Source organism: Astatotilapia calliptera, chromosome 14 (assembly GCF_900246225.1).
Source record: "Astatotilapia calliptera chromosome 14, fAstCal1.2, whole genome shotgun sequence".
Taxonomy (NCBI): Eukaryota; Metazoa; Chordata; class Actinopteri; order Cichliformes; family Cichlidae; genus Astatotilapia; species Astatotilapia calliptera.
In genome coordinates, this window is record NC_039315.1 from 30,143,929 (window position 1) to 30,168,292 (window position 24,364).

A 24,364-nucleotide genomic window follows, 5' to 3' on the forward strand; every position below is an offset into this window, starting at 1 on the left:
TGAAGGCTTTTCAGTGAGTTTTTTGGACATCCTGATAATAATGAATTACAGTAGTCCAGCCTGGAAGTAATAAATGCATGAACTAGTTTTTCAGCGTCACTCTGAGACAGGATATTTCTAATTTTAGAGATGTTGCGCAAATGGAAGAACGCAGTCTTACATATTTGTTTGATATGTGCATTGAAGGACATGTCCTGGTCAAAAATGACTCCAAGGTTCCTCACAGTTTTACTGGAGGCCAAGGTAATGCCATCCAGAGTAAGAATCTGGTTAGATACCATATTTCTAGGCTTTTCAGGGCCGAGTACAATAACCTCAGTTTTATCTGAATTAAGAAGCAGAAAGTTAGCGGCCATCCAGGTCTTTATGTCTTTAAGACATTCCTGCAGTTTAACTAATTGGTGTGTGTTATCTGGCTTCATGGACAGATAGAGCTGGGTGTCATCTGCATAGCAGTGAAAATGTATGCTATGTCTTCTAATGATACTGCCTAAGGGAAGCATGTATAATGTAAACAGAATTGGTCCTAGCACTGAACCCTGTGGAACTCCATAATTAACCTCAGTGTGTGAAGAGGACTCTCCATTTACATTTACATGAACAAACTGGAGTCTATTAGATAGATATGATACAAACCACTGCAGCGCAGTACCTGTAATACCTACAGCATGTTCTAATCGCTCTAATAGGATATTATGATCGACAGTATCGAATGCTGCACTAAGGTCTAGCAGGACAAGCACAGAGATGAGTCCACTGTCAGAGGCCATAAGAAGATCATTTGTAACCTTCACTAAAGCTGTTTCTGTGCTGTGATGAGCTCTGAAACCTGACTGAAACTCTTCAAATAAACCATTCCTCTGCAGATGATCTGTTAGCTGTTTGACAACTACTCTTTCAAGGATTTTTGATATGAAAGGAAGGTTGGAGATTGGCCTATAATTAGCTAAGACTGCTGGGTCTAGAGATGGCTTTTTGAGTAAAGGTTTAACTACAGCTAGCTTGAAGGCCTGTGGTACATAGCCGATCATTAGAGATAGGTTGATCATATTTAAGATCGAAGAATTAATTAATGGCAGGACTTCTTTGAGCAGTTTTGTAGGAATGGGGTCTAAAAGACACGTTGATGGCTTGGAGGAAGTAATTATTGAAGTTAACTCAGAAAGATCAATTAGAGAAAAAGAGTCTAACTTAACATCAATGGTACTAAGAGTAGCTGTAGATAATATTACATCTGTGGGATGATTACTGGTAATTTTTTCTCTAATGATAAAAATTTTATTTGTGAAGAAGTTCATGAAGTCATTACTAGTTAACGTTAAAGGGATTGTTGGCTCAAAAGAGCTCTGACTTTTTGTCAGCCTGGCTACAGTGCTGAAGAGAAACCTGGGGTTGTTCTTATTTACTTCAATCAGTGATGAATAGTAAGATGTTCTGGCTTTGCGGAGGGCTTTCTTATAAAGCAGCAAACTATTTTTCCAGGCTAAATGATGATCCTCTAAATTTGTGACACGCCATTTCCTCTCCAGATTACTAGTCATCTGCTTTAGGGTACGTGTTTGAGAATTATACCACGGAGTCAGGTACTTCTGATTAGAGACCTTAGTTTTCACAGGAGCTACAGTATCCAGAGTCGTACAAGATAATCGACCTCTGTTGGGGTAGCGTTCAGATAGCTGCTCTGCTCTATGTTGGTACAGGGCATTGAAGATGATAACAGTGGGTGGATTATATTCTTAAACTCAGTTACAGCGCTTTCAGAAAGACATCTACTGTGATAACGTCTACTCTTCACCGCTGTGTAATCAATTATTGTAAATGTAAATGTTATCAGGAAATGATCAGACAGGAGAGGGTTTTCAGGAAACACTGTTAAATGTTCAGTTTCTATGCCATATGTTAAAACAAGATCTAGAGTGTGATTAAAGTGGTGGGTGGGTTCTTTTACATTTTGAGAGAAACCAATTGAGTCTAATAACAGATCAAATGCCATGTTGAGGCTGTCATTTTTAGCATCTACATGGATGTTAAAATCACCCACAATAATTATTTTATCTGAGCTGAGAACTAAATCAGATAAAAAGTCTGAGAAATCAGACAGAAACTCTGTGTAAGGCCCAGGTGGACGATAGATGATAACAAGTAAGACTGGTTTCTGAGTTTTACAGCTGGGGTGGACGAGGCTAAGCATCAGGCTTTCAAATGAATTAAAAGTCTGTCTTGGTCTTTCATTAATTAATAGGCTGGTGTGAAAAATTGCTGCCACACCGCCCCCCCGGCCTGTGCTTCGAGATTTCTGGTAGTTAGAATGACTCGGGGGTGTTGATTCATTTAAACTAACATAATCATCCTGCTGCAACCAGGTTTCTGTAAGGCAGAGTAAATCAATTTGTTGATCAATTATTAAGTCATGTACTAACAGAGACTTGGAGGAGAGAGACCTAATATTTAATAATCCACATTTCACTGTTTTACTCTTTGGTTCAGATGTGGATACTGTATTGTTCTTTCTTTGTAATTGTTTATGTTTAAGTTGTTTGTTGCTGGTTTTTAGTTTGTTTTTTGTCTTTTTGGAAGCTGACACAGTCTCTATGGAGATGGGTTTTTGGGGGGGGTAGCAGGAGGAGAGAAGCTGCAGAGAGGCGTGTAAGACTGCAACTCTGCTTCCTGGTCCCAACTCTGGATAGTCATATTTTGGGGGGTTTAATAAATTTGTCCATATTTCTAGAAATGAGAGCTGCTCCATCCAAAGTGGGATGGATGCCGTCTCTCCTAACAAGACCAGGTTTCCTCCAGAAGGTTTGCCAATTATCTATGAAGCCCACATCGTTTCTGGGACACCACTCAGAGAGCCAGCAATTTAAGGAGAACATGCGGCTAAACATGTCACTCCTGGTCTGATTGGGGAGGGGACCAGAGAAAACTTTATTATTCAACAACAGGTGTGTGTTAAGTTTCGCTACTTTAACCTTGTTGGAAAATCTTCACGTGTTCATGAATGTAAGCTGTTTCTTCATTGCGTGTATGTGCGTTTGTAGGTGGGTTAATTTAACTTTTTTTTTCTCAAACAAGGCATTTCTCTAACACGTGCCTCTCTCTCACATTACTCTGCTTGTGTGTGTTTTGTGTTTCACCTTTTTGTTGTGATGCTCCGGACGCCTTCCCAACCTCCACAAGTCTGTTGGCCCCAATTTTATGTGTTAAAAACTTCTCTTAATTTCTCCTCTAATTCTTTCCTAGCTGCTGTCTTTTCCACAGCTGCTGATTCTTGCTGAGTGTGGTTTCCATTACTATAATTTTGCTTCGGCCGCTGTGCTTGTGGGGGCAGTTGGTCCAGGCCCGTAGCCACCTGTATCAACACACTAAGAGATTTATTTAATATCATTTTCATCACAATCTTACTCTGCCGGCTGAAGTGCCGGTCTTAATCATGCACGATTTGTCTCTTCTATATCAAAACCCAGCCAAACATCAAACATTCAGCGTAGTCATTCAAAACCTTAATTGTAATATTATAATCAGCAAAATCAGCGTTTTAATTACAGGCATGTATCATTGTTTGCAAATCATAATTATAAAACTCAATAACACGCTAAACAGGAAGCAAAAGTCCTCTGTGCGCTTCACAGCAGCCACCTCATTTGCATGTTCACACACCGTCTAAAAATAGCTCGCAGCGCTACAGTGCGCTGTCGTCACACACAGTCTCACACAAAGCTCTGTTATTTTATATTACAAAGACGTCTTATATTTACAACCACTGACAGGCCTGGCAGGTTTAGCGCCTGTTAAGGAAAATGTTCTAAAACACTTCTTCAGTAAAGACTCAGAGAAGAGAGACACACAGAACGTCTTGCTAGCAAGGGCAACCTCCAGACAGAGAGACTCGCGCTGAGCACTGCCCCCTGTCTTTATTTTATACTTCAGTGTGTGTGTGTGTGTGTGTGTGTGTGTGTGTGTGTGTGTGTGTGTGTGTGTGTGTGTGTGTGTGTGTGTCCTGCTGATCAAAGGGTCATATAACATGAAGGCACAAAAGGTACATCCTTGGTCACAAAGAGGGCAGTCTCCCCCTCACCCTAAATAACATGGTGAGGAAGTCCAGCAGTTCATCTATATGTAAAGAAGCACTTAAACTAAAACAGACATAGCTACGTTAATCCTACCGTAAAACAATAAAACAAGGTACGAACTCTCATGCTCCCAGGACGTGGGGGTGCATTCCTGGAGTGCACACCAAGCCTGCAGCCTGTTAGAGATCACACACAATTGATTATATGCCTCTAAGTATACATGGTTGAATATTTCCTAATACAAATAACTACATGCAGTATTCTATCATATGCAAACTTATATCCAGTGTTGGGAAGGTTACTTTTAAAATGTATTCCATTACAGAATACATGCCCCAAAATGTATTCTGTAACGTATTCCGTTACCTTACTCAATGACAGTAACGTATTCTGAATACTTTGGATTACTTAATATATTATGCTATATCATGCTTTTTACAACAACGTGAATGTACTATTGCTGTGTGATTTATTACTATTACTGAAGGTCCGCGACTCCGAACTGTAGTAAAGGGACCTCTGACTAATACGGCGGGGTCCCTGTCGGCTCGTAGCCAAAAAATAGCTTTACTTTGTTGTGTGGGTCAACTTTTCTTGCGAGAGACAGAGAGAGGCGTTGAAAGACTGCTCCAACGGAACTTATTGTTTTCGGAGGAAAACACGAACACGGTGTACAGTCGAGTCTTAATAGCTTACTTACAACTGGGCTCGTCAGGCACTCTTCTTGGCTGAAGTGGTTATTATTACATTTACATGCTTCCAGCTCCCGTTTTTCCTCGATGACAACTCGTACCTTTCCACTCCCCTTTTTCTCCCTCCTCGCACTCACAGACCCATAACGGGTATGGCAGTGCATTCTCCCTGCAACACGGACTACACTGCCCATGATGCTACATTCTTTAGAGCTATGCTTGTAGCATTCTGCCTGTTAGCTTAGCACAACAACAACAACAACGAAAAGGCGCTCTCTCACCCAGGAAACACACAGTCGCAGAGAGAGAGAGAGAGAGAGCGTCGCCCTGTAACCATGGCAACCGTAACGCTGCCACCTGGAACAACAGAACGTGGCTGTCAAACAAAACCCAAACAGTCCTGACCTGCGACAAAATGAAACAGGAAAGTACCGCAGTGTAATCCATTTATTTCAACAAAGTAACTGTATTCTGAATACCACCTTTTTAAACGGTAACTGTAACGGAATACAGTTACTCATATTTTGTATTTTAAATACGTAACGGTGGTACATGTATTCCGTTACTCCCCAACACTGCTTATATCACTAAAAGATTATACTGACTACTAAATACAATTTTCCATTGACAGCGCCTATACAATTTCGACAAATCTAAGTTAACGGGTCTCACCGAAGAAAGTCTAACTTTTTTGTAATCAATTAACCAGAATCTGTTTCCACATTCTCTGGCCTAATTTCTAAAGAGCGCCTATACAATTTCGACAAATCTAAGTTAACGGGTCTCACCGAAGAAAGTCTAACTTTTTTGTAATCAATTAACCAGTATCAGACTCTAACTGTATCTGGCCTCATTTCTAAAGTCCCTAACTCAATTTAACTGTATCCAAAAAAGCACATAGTGACCAACTGACTATCCCTCAAAGAGGACAAGCATTGGGCGTCCCCAACCCTGGCAAGCGTTACCTCTGAGCAATGCGCTTCTTAGCAGTTTCCGACTGCCGTCCTATAATAATTTATAACACTTTGAAACAACAGTCAACACCCTAAAACAAGAGTCTGACTAAGGCAAGTGCAACCTAGAGGTCAATGGAGCCTTTCCCTCACTTATAATCACACAGGTCCACACTTATAACCAATTTGGACTTTAACCAACGACATGAGCAATTCCCTACCAAAGTACTTGAGACTCTAACTCAATTGCTTGGGACTCTAACCCAGCATTTCTTTCATACTTTTTCAACTTCATTAAACACTCTTAACCGACTTTAACTGCATTAGACACACGCGGATCCTCATCAAAATTAAAACAGACCCTCTACCAGTAGAGGCAGCACGGTGGCACGGTGGTTAGCACTGTTGCCGCACAGCAAGAAGGTCCTGAGTTCAATTCCAACATCAGGCCGGGGTCTTTCTGTGTGGAGTTTGCATGTTCTCCCCGTGTTTGCGTGGGTTCTCTCCGGGTACTCCGGCTTCCTCCCACCGTCCAAAGACATGCAGCTTGTGGGGGTAGGTTAATTGGATAATCCAAATTGCCACTAGGTGTGAATGTGCGAGTGAATGTGAGTGTGAATGGTTGTCTGTCCCTATGTGTTAGCCCTGCGACAGACTGGCGACCTGTCCAGGGTGTACCCTGCCTCTCGCCCTATGACAGCTGGGATAGGCTCCAGCGCCCCCCGCGACCCTGAAAAGGATAAGCGGAAGCGAATGGATGGATGGACCTCTACCAGTAATTTCAGTGAGTAGACTTTTAATTTAATCATGTCCAATTTGGCACACTTTGGAAATAATTCAACAGGTAGTGCCTTACCTTTGGATAAGCCGGCTTATGCCCACTCACGTCAGACCACTGGCTTGTGCCTGTCCGCTCGACAACCTCGGACCGTCCAAACCTCTAACTTCCACCCCAATACCACAGGACGAGCCCCCAAGCTGTTACGAGTTCAAAATTGGGGATGGAGACAAGAGGAAAAACCACAATAACAACACTGGTCTGGCCGGGTTAAGTCAAACGATGATTTTAATAGTCACACGCGTGGGAGATGGACACTGTATGCAGACAGCCTCAGATCTCAAAATGGTGGAGCATTGATCAAACTCTTATAGCCTCTGGTGTCCCCACCTTATCATAAAAGCCTAAACATTCACATGCTTTCTCTCTGTTACAGGAAAAATGATTCTATGTTTCTTTACCTTCTTTTAAATGTACAAAGATGCCTTTTGTCTGCCCTTTGCCTATGGTTAGATTAGTTTAGAATTATCTTTTTAGACTTTCTCAGCAAAGACATACTGTTTTGGGACATATTGTTTTAGATTGTTTTATCTCTCACAGCCTTCTCCCAGCTCTCTGCTGACGAGACTAGCGCCACATATGGAGTTGTTTATTTTATTTGTTTTGTATTTTCTTATCCTGTTCTCACTGTCTTTCCTATAAAAATTACCAAGCCACTGTGCATGGTGTGAGTTGTTCTTAGCAGCTCACCCGTGTACACGTTTGATAAAGAAAGTAACTTTGTCTCATTGTGTCTTTATTTCTCCTGGGTCTTTTACAGAGTTTTCCCCCAACATTTCTTGGTCCTTCGACAGCCGGATCACCTCCATCGTGTCCCATCTCCGTGACCAGTCCACGTTGTTCGCCTGTCGACAGCCCACACACCTGGTGTGTGGAAAAAGACCAAGAGCGTTAAATTCGGGTCTTGGCCAACGTCTTAGAAAGCGACCCACGGTGGTGGGACCCGATCGAGGTGGACCAGACCCGGCGACACCGACCAGGTAGATACAGACACACTGACACAATCTTGCGTAAAAGCGCATTTTGAATTCAGGGAATTTAAAATAGCGGAAGTAGCTCGTCGACTGGTAGCTCTGGGAGCTCGTCGACTGGTAGCGTAGCTCGTCGACTGGAAGCTTTGGAAGCTCGTCGACTGGTAGCTTTGGAGCTCTGGGTAGCTCCCCCAGCTGGGTCTAGACTGGGTCTAGGGAGTAAGTAGCTCTGGGAGCTCCCCTTATTATAAGGGTTCCGGTCGCGCGCGTCGAAGCTGTGAATGTGAATGTGTGTGTGTGTGTATTGTTTTAATTAATGGAGCAAGCTGAATTTTCACGGTCCAATAAGAGACTGAGCTGCTCCTACTGTGTTTTTCTTTCACTGCTATTCACTGACGTGCTGGTGAGTTGAGAGAACGGTCGAGTTCCGTCTCGTAAAGTTCACACCGCTTTTGGAAATAGTCCGAAAGTAGAAGGGCGTGTGAGCAACCACTCTCGTCTCTAATACCAGCGAAGGTGATAGCAGCTGTATTGTGTATATATTACTTAAACAAAAATAAGTAAATACATAAATAAGATGGGTAATCACGCAAGTGAAATTAAAACTCACTCCTGCTGACGAGCAGTGGTGAGAAAAGAAAAGTCCAGACGCCGGACAAAAACAGTGTCTGTAAACTGAGAGATTTAAGAAAACAAAATATAAACAGTCAGAAGAACAGAACTCAACTGCCAGTTTAGTAAAACCAGAAGACGAGACACTGTGCAGTTCCCACAACCCTTTTAGAAAGCCATCACTCATTCCTGCAGCCGCATCTGCAGCACCACCCATATCAGGAAGAACTTAATAATCCCTTATTAAGTGAAAACTAGAGATCACAGTAGTTTGAAGTAGTTTAAAAGGGTTGAAAACAGACCCCACTGAGTAGATATAAATATAAAAAGTACGAAATAAAGATGAACAAAGGGAAAATTACAGTAGAAATTATCTTTAGAGTATTTGAAATTAATAATAGCAAGGATAACAACCTGTAAAGTGATATTAACAATGAAACACAGTTGGCATGATGACCATGCCCAGCATGTATAAAATGAATATAAAGCAAATAATTCACACGAAAATATTTTAATAAAATAAATAAGGTATATTAAGGCTGTGTCACTGTTCAGCCAAGGACAGTGTGTGAAAAGGTAACTGTCTCCACCCTGGGAAAAGGATGATTCTGCAGGTCATCTGAAGCCCTTGATGGATACAAAATAAAATATAAATAATATATTATAATAGAACTGCCTGGTCCGCCATGCAACAGAGAGAACAAATGTGACCGCAGATTGGATTAATTCTAAATTATCTGTTTGCTGAATAAGATGATCCTAACTAACAAATTGGCTCAGGAGTAGTATAGTGGTACACACTAATAAAATATTATAATATGCCATTGCTGTCATATAAGACAAAGAGGATAATATTAACAATGACAATATTAATATGAAGAGGCACCTTAATCTGTTATGATGTGAGGTGAATAATTGTTAAGCAGTAGTCTGCATCAAGCTTAAGGTTTGCTGAAACTCAGTGTAATGACATGTGAGATGAAGACAATACGGAGAATAACTAAACTAATGAAGTGCATAGAGGCACTTGACCAGCTTGAAACCTATCATCCTAGAATGACACATTGCTGAGATATAGAGCACACCTATAATAACAACCAATAAGCAAAACCCTGTAGACAACAGCTAAAACTACAGGATTGAGAAGCTGAATTAAATATGTAGACACTGCTAAGCTGATGAGCATGTTCCACATTTTCTTTTCTTTTTATTTATTTGTTTCTTTTAGAGCAGAAGAAAGACTCTAGGTCTGACCAACCGTCTCAGTCGTGGGCAAAAAGATGTCAGTCAATAAAATTCTAAAAGATAATTTATTGACAAAAAATATATCAAGAGATAAAAGATAAAACAGTCCAGTGTCCCACTTAAGAATTGTATAAAAACACACAGTCCCAAGGCCAGAGCCAGCTATGCCACACAGCCAAGTTGCACCCCACATGTTGCCTCTAACAGGGTTAGAAGTTGTCCTTGGAGACCCACCACCCTGCAAGCATATAGTCAGTGGTCACTCAAGCCTCTGCAACCCTGCTGCCTTTAGGCTGTGGCATATAATAGGCCCTGGACTGCACAGAGAGACAAAACGACACACTTAATATAAAATTCATAGCGCAAAACCAATCCATCCCAATCATATCTGATTTCATCACATTACATACCTGCACAGAGAGACAAAACAAAACAGCAGTGTTTGTAGTGTGGGCTATATGTAGACCAGTGTATCAGTGCAATCAAGTACACCTGCCTCTAATTAGTCCAACCTCATTCCAGCCATTGGCTCACCAAAAATGTGACACACACAAAACCACTCCCAACCCAGTGCAACTTCACACAATAATATGGAGCTGAATTAACACAGGCACATTAGTCTACCATGTTACAAGCTGCATGCTATTACAAGCCAACATATGCAGACTTCTGCCTTGTTCGGGTGGCAGCATTTTTCTTTTTTCTTTTGTGTCCTGACACGTTTATGTTTTTTGTTTTTGTTTGATTATTTTGTTGGTTTTGGAAACGAATTTAAACGAACTTGTGACAATACTTGAGAATAACAGTGACACATAGTGATTAGGCATATGATTGAAAAATGCCTAGGTTTAGAGCTGTGAGCTATGAGCTGTGAGCAATGCAAAGTTAAATATATATATGTATAAATGGGAAACAACCCTAACTTGAAAGTTTGAAATGTGTGAGATCCATGAATTGTTTGAAGAACTAGAAATTATCTAAAAATGCCTTAAGTGAAAATGTAGTGTTGCATCTATTCTCCCAAACCAAGACGAACAAAAAAGAAGAAGCATTCTGTAACTTCAAAATAAGGCTGACTGTTGACAATAGACTAAAACACTAATCCACAGGTGGCTATCAGGAACAGAGAGGCGAGCAAAGTCACAAACACTAAGGCTGCAGACAGCCACGCAGAAACAGCAGATAACATAGAGACAACGCCTGCTAGAACCGTGGAGAGGAAGGTCACTTCCCACGAGATTGTAGGAGTAGAGGACAAATTAGTTGTAAAGTCAGCTTCAGGCCACACAACTGTACAACAATTAACTGCCCTTTTAGAACTAGTACACACAGCAAGTGGCCGCAGGTGCTTTATTAAATGCATATATGACCCGTTGTGTCCAGTAAATTTGCTAGGTAGAGACGCTCTGACAAAACTTAAGATAGCAGTCATGCCATTCTTTTCTGGTATTACACCTGAGTGCCAGAAACCGACCGAGTATCACAACATTCTGAGATTTAAACAAACTCCAGGCCCAGATCCACCTTATGATCAGCAAGTGTGGAAGCTAGGAGAACAGCATTTGACCTTACAGCACAGGCCGAAATTGTGTAGGTTACGCAGTAACCACAGATAGTAAAATAATAGAAGCAAAACCATTTTCTTCTTCATGTTCTGCACAGAGCGCTGAGCTGATAGCTGTAATACGCGAAAGCTAAATACACAAAGACAAACTAATAAACATACATACAGACAGCCAGTATGTTTTCTCTGCTGTGCATCATTTCGCAAAGCTCTGGCAAAACAGAGGAATGATTACATCAACCGGTAAACCAGTCCAGCATGCAAGCCTCTTACAACGCCTGCTGACTGTAATAAATTTACCACAACAACTCGCATTGTGTAAATGTGCAGCACACAAAACTGATGGCTCTTTTATTACTACAGGCAACAATTTTGCTGACAGAGCCGCAAAACAGGCGGCACAAAAGACAAACATGACATTGATGGCAGTAAACACACATCAGATTCCACTGGATGTGTTGCAAAGTGAACAAAAAGCAGCGAGCACAGCAGAGCAGGCAAAATGGCTAAAACACGGTGCAGTTCTGACAAACGATTTAATGATGTGTTATGGCAAGCCAGTGTTGCCAAAATCGCTCCACAAGATGGCGGCATTAGTGACTCATGGCTGTACGCATTTGTCATCGGGGGGAATGACCTGTATTGTCAACTCTCATTTTTACACTGTAAATTTTGAAACTTCAGCAAAACAATTTGTCAGAACATGCATGACGTGTCAAAAATATAATGCTCAGGGTAACCTGCGACCACAAAGAGGCCGTTTTCCAACTCCGCCTCATCCTTTTCACACAATTCATATGGATTTTATTGAGCTAAGCGAATGTCAAGGGTCGAAATATGCCCTAGTGGTTATAGACGTGTTCTCAAAGTGGCCAGAAATTTACCCAGTGAAAAAGGCAGATGCAATTTCAGTAGCAAAGTGCCTGTGCAATCACTTCATACCCACATATGGCATCCCAGCTTTGATACGGTCAGACAACGGCACTCATTTTGTAAATGATGTCATCACTAAGGTCTCTGAAGCACTCGGTTTCAGCATAAAACACCACTGTGCTTATCACCCTCAGAGCGCAGGCCTTGTAGAGAGAACTAACGGCACTATAAAACAAAGGCTCAGGAAATGCATGGCAGAAACAGGAAGGCCGTGGCCTGAATGTTTGGGTTTAGTGAAAATGTGGATGCGCTTAACACAAGGCTCCCATAAACTAACTCCATTTGAAATCATTCATGGCAGGCCGTTTCCACTGCCTATTACCAGTCAACCAATAGACAAAGCAATCAGAGAAAACACATTAGCAGAATGGATGTCTAAGCTGTTAGAAAACAAAGAGATCATTGTACATAATCAACAACCTGATGATGTTTCTCCAGTGTCTTGCAGACTAAAGCCCGGTGACTGGGTTCTGATCAAGGTGCTCCAAAGGAAAAACTGGAGCACACCCAGGTGGGAGGGGCCATACCAAGTCCTCCTCACTACACCGACCGCTTGCAAAATTGCGGAACGACCATCCTGGATCCATCAGAGTCACTGCAGGCGTGTCAGTGAAGCCATCTAAACACAGCTGACGGCAGGCTTGCCCACTTGTTGTGATCTCGCCCGGTGGAGGGGTCAGCTTTCCTGGCCGGGGGGTCTACTCGCGACAGGAGGGTGTGTTCCGTCGTCATGAGGTGGTGGCTCTTATCAACTGCAGCGGCCCTGACCATGGCCGGGCTCCTCACCTTTGCTTCCATGAGGGACAACAAGTCACGCTATATGGAGAAAAGGCAGACACTGTATGACAAAGGAAAGTACACCAAGTTTCCCCATGGCTACGCCACTAACTTCTGGTGGCAGTTTATGAACACTACAGCTCACTTGAATAACAAAACTGACTGCTATGCATGTACCCATATGCCCCTATCCTCACAGACGTCTGGCCTGTGGCCGTACAGCATACCTGAAGATCGCAGTTGGTGCCTGTTGGGCCTGGCAACACATCCAGGCTACGGTACTCTTTGGTCCAAGGCCAACTACAGCATCCCAGCAAAAGCAACCTGGAGGTCATCATCACTCACAAACGTGAACTGTTCCGGACAGACATACCTACTGACCTGGCCCCAAGTCTCAGACCAACTGCCTGATGTAATTCTACTGAACAAGCTGAACGCAGCGCAACTGCCAGTATGTGTGATGAACAATGGATCGCGGGCAGTGGGGGAGCTGCCTACTCACCTATCTACTGGATGATACTACAAACAAAGACTCAGTACCAGACAGGATGTGCACGGACGGCACCAAGCAGTAAAGGAACCAGAGTTTCGCATCTGAGGAGGAGTGAAATTCTTACAGAGCTTGATCCCCGGCATTGGAGTTGCCGAGGTGCGGGATCATGTGGAAATCAACCGATATGCTCTGCTACGACACATCAACTTGACTAAGACCCTGGGAACCGCCTTAGCAGGAGAACAGCAGGCCATCAGAACGATGGTGCTGCAGAACAGACTGACACTAGACCTGCTAACAGCATCACAAGGAGGAGTTTGCAAGCTGATCGGGGAAACATGTTGCACTTTTATCCCTGATGGATACGAAACTGGAGGAGACATTTATGAAGCTTTGCAGAATTTGACCGCTCTGCAAAAATATGTCACTGAACACACACCTGGAGCAGCTACAGCACAAAGCTGGCTGGACTGGCTGTTCAGCGATTCATGGCTGGCTGCTGTAGCAAAGCCATTTTTCCTTCTAGGTCTCATCATGATAGCACTGCTCATATTAGTGTTGTGTGTGTTGCCATGCCTAAGAGTAATGATTTCACAGATGATAACAACTACAATGACTGCTTATGTTGCCGTGCCTGAAGAAGAACAACATCCCGTTGCAATTCTGTTAGAGGAGAACTTGTACTAGCTGCTAATAAATGACGTGGTGATTAAAAATGACTTGTCAAGTGATCATGCACTGATTAAAACATTAGTAGGTTATGCAAGTTTTCATGCTTTTATTTTTTTGAAGTCTTGACTTTTAAACATAAAGTTTTTCATTTTTATAACGTTTTCATACTCTTATTTTTTTGAAGTCTTCAGTTTTAAACATAAAGTTTTCATTTTAAATATGAAGTTTTCATTATTTTACATATAAAGTTTTCAATTTAAGGTTTGCATCATTTTATAATATAAGGTTTTCATCCTTGTATTTTTTGAAGTTTTCATTTTACATATTAGGCTTTCATCATTTTTAAATATAAAGTTTTCATTTTACTTTTCATCCTTTTATTTTTTGTAAGTTTTCGTTTTAAAATATAAGGTTTTTATCCTTTATTTTTTGTAGTTTTATTATTTTTTCTTGTTTATTCCACTTGTTATTTCATTTACTATGATTTTCATTTACTATGTTTTTCTTTTTATTATTTTCTTTTGTTTTATTCTTTAGACCAAATGACTGCCATTTCTGCTATGCTGACATTTTGAAGATTTTGGAAATTAAAAATTGCCTAAGATACTTAATAAATAACCTTCATAGACAATTGTTGTATACATTTAAAATAAGTTAAAACAGGAGGGAATGTTACAGGAAAAATGATTCTATGTTTCTTTACCTTCTTTTAAATGTACAAAGATGCCTTTTGTCTGCCCTTTGCCTATGGTTAGATTAGTTTAGAATTATCTTTTTAGACTTTCTCAGCAAAGACATACTGTTTTGGGACATATTGTTTTAGATTGTTTTATCTCTCACAGCCTTCTCCCAGCTCTCTGCTGACGAGACTAGCGCCACATATGGAGTTGTTTATTTTATTTGTTTTGTATTTTCTTATCCTGTTCTCACTGTCTTTCCTATAAAAATTACCAAGCCACTGTGCATGGTGTGAGTTGTTCTTAGCAGCTCACCCGTGTACACGTTTGATAAAGAAAGTAACTTTGTCTCATTGTGTCTTTATTTCTCCTGGGTCTTTTACAGAGTTTTCCCCCAACACTCTCACACGGCGCCTAAGCTACGACCTTGGCTCCCTGTTTATCTGCTCCTGCTGAGATGGGGCAGAAAACTCCAGCATGTTCCGTTCTCTTCTAATCAGACAAATAAGGCGATGACTTTCTGCAAACAGTATTTCTTATAACATCATAAAACAATATCATTCATCCACAATAAATCAGCAGTCTAATGTAATGCAAATCAGTTTAACAAATGCAATAGTTATCAGCTTCTTCTAATTCAGGAGAATAATGCAAACTAAAACTACATAATAATTCACAACCTTTAATTAGGGGTCTAACATGGCATAAAATAATATTATAATCTAACATTGTCCATAAAGGGAAGGGCACATTCTTGAAGAAGACAAATGTCCCCACCCGTTTCATGTAATACATTAAAGACAGATTGACACTTCACTGCATCGTTCAACCGTCTTGTATTGATTGTCGATACATGAAAAGAGTTTATGTTATTACTAAATAGGGGGAATCTTTACACTCTGGCTTTTATTAATAAAGTCTCTTGCTATGGTTTTACCTTCTTCTTTTTCTTTTTCCGTGGGAGCCATACTGTAAACGGAGTGCTCACATCATTACTTTCCTGCTGACTTTCCTGAACAACTCCCTGGGTAGATATCAGTCTGTGTTCTTCAAGTACGGGTATTGACGAGGAGTCTATTTGGTCCTGACTTTCTGAATCCAAATTCCCTGTAGACGACTCGGTTGAAGTGTTTATCTGTCGTTTTTGTGATGTCAGCGCTACACTTACGTTTACTTGTGGTGACAATTCGGGAAGAATTGTCATGTTATCTTCAATGTCGCAAGTTGGTTGTTATGGAATTTTTACTGTTTTATTTGATTATGCTTCAAATGTTATGTTATACTTATGTTCACATATTTCACCAGACACAGCTTTCTGTAAAAACAGGAAGCTGACCCTGTGACACTGTAACATTTACCGCAAGAGATCAGTACAGAAATACACATCCGCAGAAGTTGACTTGCATTATCTTATTCTTAGAAATTGACTTGTAGCACACACACACACTTTGTGACACACACACACAGCTTACACACAGACAGCATCAGGACCTGCGTAACAGGAAATGTGATTATATTTGCATATTGACGATGTAACCTACAAAAATAAACGAATACTGCAGTACGATGTGTCTCTCTGTCTGAGATTCACCCGTGCCGCACGTTATCAGTAACAAGTGTCTCAGTGTTGTTTACTCACCTGACTGTTTGTTAACTGTAAATCTCTGACATTTAATTGGTCCTTCGAAGCCGTTAATGGACTGGTATTAATAATAATATTATGCTCCATTTCACAGTGGTATCCTTCCTCAAGTCCCGACGCCGTGACAAACCTGCGTTGAAGCCTCTGCAGAGCGCCCTCCAGGAAGGGTTGAAAGTCCAGGGACGTTAAAATTCGGGTCCTGGCCAATGTCTTATACAGGCCCACGGCGGTGGGGCTTGAAGGAGGACGCCCGACAGACCGGCAACAGCGAAGCCAGGTGATTATTCCACATTTGACACACCTCGCGTAAAACGATCGGCTGGGACAGTCTGTCTGGTCTAAGTATATTAAAATAGGAACTATTCGCTAACAAGAGTCTATGGAAAGACTGATTTTGTCCGCTTGCCTGAAATAGCGGCTCAAAGCCCGACAAGTTATCCGCTCGCCTGAAATAGGGCTAGAAGCAGTATAACGGTTAGCAGCTCGCCTGAAAGACGGCTGGTAGCAGATACTAAAGAGACACCCAGACTGTCCAGCATAAATTTTACGCGCATAAACTGTTTTTACTGTTTTGTTGGTGGAGTAAGTTGATATAACAGCACATTAAGGTGGCTGAACTACTCCACTGAATTGTTTACCGTTGATAGCAGAGGTGGGACCAAGTCATTGTTTTGCAAGTCTCAAGTAAGTCTCAAGTCTTTATCCTCAAGTCTCAAGTCAAGTCTCAAGTAATGTCAGGCAAGTCAGAGTCGAGTCTCAAGTCACTGGTGTAAAAGTCCGAGTCAAGTCACAAGTCTGAAACTTTGAATTTCAAGTCCTTTCGAGTCTTTAAAAAAAAAACAAAAACGAAAAAATAATGTTGCAGTTATGCTAAATGTAAATGTTAGACCATGTAATTTTAAAATCTGTGTTTTTCTCAACACATGACAAAATAGTGAACTTAGAAAATATACACAAATTGTGAAATTGCACCTCTTTAAAATGCAGCTCAATTAAACCTAGCTCCAAGAATAATTTTCACCGACAGTTCTGAGATAAGCTGCATGTTATTCTTGGATGCGCTTGTAGGACCAGCTTTAAAATCGCATGACAAAAATATCATACACATTTAAAAAAAACTGCATCACCAACGTAGCCTGGACAACATTTGCTAGTTAGATGAAGTCAACTATCTCATCTTAGCATATTTATATGCATATTTATAATCATACGCTTCTTGGAGTGAGTGCATACACTCATGAAGTTTAGTAACTTCCGGTCACTGCAACAAGCCCAGGTACAGTTTACCGACGGATGGGTGCAGGACCTTGAAATGCACCGTGTAGAACGAAAGACCATCGTACGTATCATAAGTTTACCAGTCTCACAAATCGTCATCATAAATACACATTCCTTAACCGTTTATTAATAGGACCTTTGAGCTCAACGGTAATTAATTAGTAGTGGAAATAATTTCTGGTAGCATCACAGAAATGTAGCAGTGACAATAATACTGTATGCTGTAATCGCACTGGGCAATTAGTGATACAAACCTGTTTTATCCTGTGAATAAAAGTATATGTTTTTGTCAGTGTACCATAATAACAGAAGCGAAACGCAATATTGTGTCAGGACAATTCACTATTTATGCACAATAAACAAAGGAGCATAGCGCCACAATTTCTGTTCAGCGCCAGACTTGCTTGTAACCTATATCACTAATTATGTTATGAAAATGACGTATTAACTACTAAAAAACACTGACCTTTGTGTAAATGCTTGGAGCAGACTAACCTGTGAGCTGGAGGGTTCTGGGACGTTATATTTGGTCTTTGAATGGCTGCAATCCAGGCCATCCGTAGCGTCTTTGTTACTTCGGAAACATGGCTCGAACAATTTCTCTTCAACGACGTAATCCGATAACAACCGATCTCTTTACCCGTCGGCTTCCCGTGGCTGTCATGCGACCGGCTATTGCAGTTAATAATACAACAGCTTCTTGACATTTTTGTGTTTCTTTTTATCGCTGTATAACTGATTTCAATTGAAAGCCTGCGTGCGCTAGTACCGCTTGCCACGAGTTCCCAGAATCCTTTGCGGTTCTACCCGTGAATGACGTCACATTTTCAATCTCTATATAATATGCATGTTAAATTTTATATTTGGGGTAAAATATCAAGTCTTTTCAAGTAAACCGGTTCAAGTCCAATTCAAGTCCCAGGTCATTGGTGTAAAAGTCCAAGTCAAGTCACAAGTCTTAGAACATTTTTTCAAGTCAAGTCTAAAGTCATAAAATTAATGACTCGAGTCTGACTCGAGTCCAAGTCATGTGACTCGAGTCCACACCTCTGGTTGATAGCTCACGTACTGGCTGAATGAGAAAAAAAGTTGTGCGTCATCACGTAAAATCGACAACCGCTTTCAAGAATAGCTTGAAAGTAGAAGCCTGTTGTTGATAACTTATCTCGTTCTTCGTGCCAGTGACAGCTTCACGGGTCAGACTGTATATTTAACTCAATAAAATACCTTGTAAACAAACCTTCTACAAAACGAAACCAAATGGGTAATAACGAAACTAAACTCACGGCAGATGAACAGTGGTTAGACAAAAAATATCCCGGCGCCGGCCGAATAAGTGCAGGTAGGTGGAGAAATCCAAAGAAACTAAATTGTCCTGCGTGGGAGGGGAAATGCAGTCCCTCTGCAGTAACTATTTTAAGAGGAACCTTACAAACAGAACTAAACAATGAAATATAGTTGGCATGACGATCATGCCCAGATTGTATAAAATAAACAAAAGGAAATCATTCACATGAAAACCTTTTCTATAAAAAAAGGTAGATTAAGACTGTGTCATTGTTCAGCCAAGGAAAGTGTGTGAAAAGGTAAATGTCTCCAGCATCGCTACCTTATCGTGGTGGAGGGGTTTGTGTGTCCCAGGGATCCCAGGGGCTATGTTGTCTGGGGGCTTTTGCCCCCTGGTAGGGTCTCCCATGGCAAATTGGCCCTGGGTGAGGGACCAGACAAAGAGCGATTCAGAAGACCCTTATGAAAAGGATACCGAGGGAACAGTTTACCCTGCCCGGGATAGGGTTACCGGGGCCCCGCCCTGGAGCCAGGCCCGGAGAGGGTGCCCGAGGGCAAGCGTCTGGTGGCCGGGCCTTAGTCCATGGGGCCCGGCCGGGCACAGCCCGAAGAGGAGACATGGGCCCATCCTCCCGCAGGCCCACCACCCGCAGGATGCGCCATAGGGGTCGGGTGCATTGTGTGCGGGTGGCGGCCAGGAGCGGAGGCCCTGGCGGACTGACCCCCGGCTGCCAAGACTGCCAATAGGGACATGGAATGTCACCTCTCTGGTGGGGAAGGAGCCTGAGTTAGTGCGTGAGGTTGAGAGGTACCGGCTAGATATAGTCGGGCTCACCTATACACATGGCTTGGGCTCTGGAACCAGTCTCCTGGAGAGGGGCTGGACTCTGTCTCAGTCTGGAGTTGCCCCTGGTGAGAGGCGGCGGGCTGGGGTGGGTATTCTAATATCCCCTCGGCTTGCTGCCGGTACGTTGGGGTTTTTCCCGGTGGACAAGAGGGTTTGTTCCCTGCGCCTTAGGGTCGGGGAACGGGTCCTGGCTGTCATCTGCGCTTATGCGCCGAGTGGCAGTTCAGAGTACCCAGCCTTCTTAGAGTCCCTGGGAGGGGGGGGGGGGGGGGTGCTGGAGGGTGCTCCACCTGGAGACTCTGTTGTCCTGCTGGTAGACTTCAATGCTCATGTGGGTAACGACAGCGAGACCTGGAGGGGCGTGATTGGGAGGAACGGCCTCCCTGATCTGAACCCGAGCGGTGCTTTGTTATTGGACTTTTGTGCTAATCACAGTTTGGCCATAACGAACACCCTGTTCGAACATAAGAGTGTCCATAAGTGCACGTGGCACCAGGACGCTCTAGGCCGTAGGTCGATGATCGATTTTGTAATCGTATCAGCAGACCTGCGACCATATGTTCTGGACACTCGGGTAAAGAGAGGGGCTGAGCTGTAAACTGATCACCACCTGGTGGTGAGTTGGATCAGGTGGTGGGGGAGGACGCTGGACAGACCTGGTGCACCTAAACGCGTAGTGAGGGTGTGCTGGGAACGTCTAGCAGAGGCCCCAGTCCGCGAGATCTTCAACGCACACCTCCGGCAGAGCTTCAACAGCATTCCAAGGGAGACTGGGGACATTGAGTCCGAATGGACCATGTTCAGCGTCTCCATTGCCGAAGCTGCTGCATTGAGCTGCGGCCGCAAGGTGGTTGGTGCCTGCCGTGGTGGTAATCCCCGAACCAAATGGTGGACACCAGAGGTGAAGGGAGCCACCAGGCTGAAGAAGGAGTCCTATCGGGCTTGGTTAGCCCGTGGGACTCCGGAGGCAGCCGACAGGTATCGACAGGCCAAGCGGAATGCGGCTCGGGCAGTGGCTGAAGCAAAAACGAGGGTGTGGGAGGAGTTCGGAGAGGGCATGGAAAAAGACTTTCGGACTGCCTCGAAGAGATTCTGGCAAACCGTCAGGCGTCTCAGGAGGGGAAAGCGGTGCTCTACCTGCACTGTGTATAGTGCTGGCGGAGCGCTGCTGACGTCGACTGAGAAAATTGTCGGGCGGTGGAAGGAATACTTCGAGGACCTCCTTAATCCCACTGACACGTCTTCCGAGGAGGAAGCAGAGTCTGGGGATGAGGGGAATGACCCGCCAATTTCCGGGGGCGAGGTCACTGAGGCAGTTAAACAACTCCTTGGTGGCAGAGCCCCTGGTGTTGATGAGGTCCGCCCCGAGTTCCTGAAGGCTCTGGACGTTGTAGGGCTGTCCTGGTTGACACGCCTCTGCAATGTTGCGTGGAGATCAGGGGCAGTACCTGTGGACTGGCAGACCGGGGTGGTGGTCCCCATCTTTAAGAAGGGGGACCGGAGGGTGTGTTCCAACTACAGGGGGATCACACTCCTCAGCCTCCCTGGGAAAGTCTATGCCAGGGTGCTGGAAAGGAGAGTTCGTCCGCTAGTCGAACCTCGGATACAGGAGGAACAATGCGGTTTTCGTCCTGGTCGCGGAACACTGGACCAGCTCTTTATCCTCTCCAGGATACTTGAGGGTGCATGGGAGTTTGCCCAACCAGTCTACATGTGTTTTGTGGACTTGGAGAAGGCATTCGACCGTGTCCCTCGGGTTGTCCTGTGGGAGGTGTTGCGGGAGTATGGGGTGTCTGGCCCATTGCTACGGGCCATTCGATCCCTATACAACCGTTGCAAGAGCTTGATTCGCATTGCCGGCAATAAGTCGGACTCGTTCCCGGTGGGTGATGGGCTCCGCCAGAGCTGCCCTTTGTCTCCGGTTCTGTTCATAAATTTTATGGACAGGATTTCTAGGCGCAGCCAAGTGGCGGAGGGCTTTCGCTTTGGTGGCCTCAGAATCTCATCTCTGATTTTTGCAGATGATGTGGTTCTGTTGGCTTCTTCGGGTGAGGGCCTCCAGCTCGCACTGGAACGGTTCGCAGCCGAGTGTGAAGCAGCGGGAATGAGGATCAGCACCTCCAAATCTGAGGCCATGGTTCTCAGCCGGAAAAGGGTGGAGTGCCCACTCCGGGTCGGGGATGAGTTCCTGCCGCAAGTGAAGGAGTTCAAGTATCTCGGGGTCTTGTTCGCGAGTGATGGGAGAAGGGAGCCGGAGATCGACAGACAGATTGGGGCTGCAGCTGCAGTAATGCAGACGCTACACCGGTCCGTCGTGGTGAAGAGGGAGCTGAGTGTAAAAGCGAAGCTCTCAATTTACCGGTCGATCTACGTCCTGTTGAAATCTCCCAATTCTTTGAATCTTTGGGCTGAAGGAAGGACAATACTCGGTGTATTTATGCTCAATCAACAATCATTTATTTCCATACAATTCAACACTTAAGAGCATAAGGACCATCATGATGGGGAGACCTGCCTGCAGAGGGTCACAGCAAGTCTCAAAATGGTGACGGGTTGCTCAGCTTTTTATAGTCTCTAGTGGCCCCCACCTAGTCGTAAAAGACCAAACATTAACATTCTTTCTCTCTTACGGCGCCTAAGTTATGACCTCGGCAGTTGTTTCTCTGCTTTCTGTAAGGTAGGGGTGTGGAATGTGGTCTGTCTATCTCCCATGTCTTAGACACAGAGTCTCCTGCTTACAACCTTCTTTTCATGATTCAACAATTAAGCATGTAATACATTCACAGCAGATCAAGGATACAGAGTGATGCACACTTATCTAATAAACTAATCGGTGAATATGTTCTTTTAACTCAAAAGTATAATGAGAACTAAACTACATACAGATCACACACTCTATATTAAAGGGTATAATATGATCTACAGCAGTATTCTAATTCAACTACTTTGATTACATATATAAGGTAACATATAATAACAGAATAATCTAATAATTCCCCCTTTTGATCTCTTAAAAGAGATCACTTATAACCTACACTCCAGGGTCGCAAGGTCCAGTTCTTCTTGGTCCTGAGGCCCTCTGTCCCCCTTTAACGGGTGGACCGTATGTGGGATGACCTCTGTGTTCACGCAGTTCAGATGCAAGCAAAGTTAGATTTACAACCATAACAGCAGTTACAGATGACTCTCCCATCACTCCCCAATTCTCCCACAGCTTTATTTTGGTGCTCCAGTTTTCCACTCCCATTTTAATGCCCCCTTATACCTTTCAAATGTACTTAGACTAGAACCTCTGTCTAAGGAGCTTTTAACCTTTATTTTTATTGCTGCAGCTACCAGTGTCTTCCAGTTGGGTGATTCTCAGCTTCTTTCTTCGACCTCCGGGGTTAGACCACCCTTTAGTCATTGCACAGTTCTGGGGATTATTCTGCCCCGATTTCAAACAAAGATCTGTGTGTTTTGGGGTCACCGCCGTGTCCCCCTTTTTGCCAAGAGCCTCTTGAACCTCGTTGGTCTGGTGTTCCTGGTTTTCGCCAACCCCTTCATGGTTATTGCTGTGTTTGTGGGATCCATCTTCTCCAGGAGCCCAAACGTCATGACACTTGACCCCAGTTGCTGTCTCGGCAGTCCCTACATCTGTCCCTGCTGTGAAGGGTCCTCACATCTCCGGGTCCCCGTCTGGTGTCTGTTCCTTTCTCTGCAAGAGACAGAAAACCAAAACACCTCTCTCCCTAGCCTTGATAATCTAATATTGTTATCCATTGTTGTTCTAATGATTCAAATTTGGTTTAAAATATTATGTTCAGGACTTATTCTAATCATAATCTATGTGTGTGTAAAAGAAATCAAAAATTAGTGAACCCTTTCTAAGTCTAACACATTATAAGCTTAAGTTTTACCATAGCTAAATTATTAAACACAGAAATAACGTCATAAGATGTTCATAAAACCATTGTTTGATGTTCGGACTCAACTTCCCCCTTTTTGACACACTCCCATGTGTCAATTCATTGGAGCTAGACAATTAAAAGAGAAGGTTGGTGACATCATATCTCAGAAAGTATCAGAAATTCTTCTCTCGAGTACCGTTGCTCCAGCCTTGTCATCCCTGAGGATCTTCGATCCCGAAAATGTCCCTTCTCCTCATGTAATAAAGTCTGTCATCCTTCCATGCCCTGGTAACTGGTCCATCCAGAGCTGTAACATTTTGAAATGTACATACAACAAGCCAAACCACACCTTGGTCACACCAACCCTCTTCCGCCCCGAAGATGTCCAATGCCATCCTAGTATGGACTGTCAAAAGTGGCTTTAACGCTGACTATTAGATCTTCTTAAAGCACACTGCACCATAGACCAAAATACCCCTTTCTCTGCGCTTATGACCGCCACAACGGGGCAAAGTCGCATCATAAAAGTGATGCTTGCATCCCCGAAGTTATACCTGACATCATAAACCAGGTTTTGCTCTATGTACTTAAAATTTTACTTTGTATTATGACCGCAGCCCTTAAAACTCGACTGACGCCACAAACCACCGTCAAGCCTCTGTTCAATGTACTAAAACTAGCACCAACCACTACTGCACTTCACGGCCGCACCACCGGAACACGGCCGTATCATAAACCAAACCTACGGACGTGTTTCGCTCTCGCGTTGCCAGCGTTCAACTGCACCGTGAAGCCAGCATCTGCTTTTCCTTAAATCAACTTCTATTTCATAGCCGGCAAAAGCCAGGACGTCACTGACACCATAAACAAAATAAACAAACCTCGACTTCAATGTACTGGACTAATGGCCGCGTCTTCAGAAG

The 24,364-nt window shown here is 43.3% G+C and overlaps 1 pseudogene; it reads left to right on the forward strand.

The window, feature by feature from the left end:
• Positions 1-24,364, forward strand: part of LOC113035732 (uncharacterized) — a 45,562-nt pseudogene that overhangs the window by 13,830 nt on the left and 7,368 nt on the right.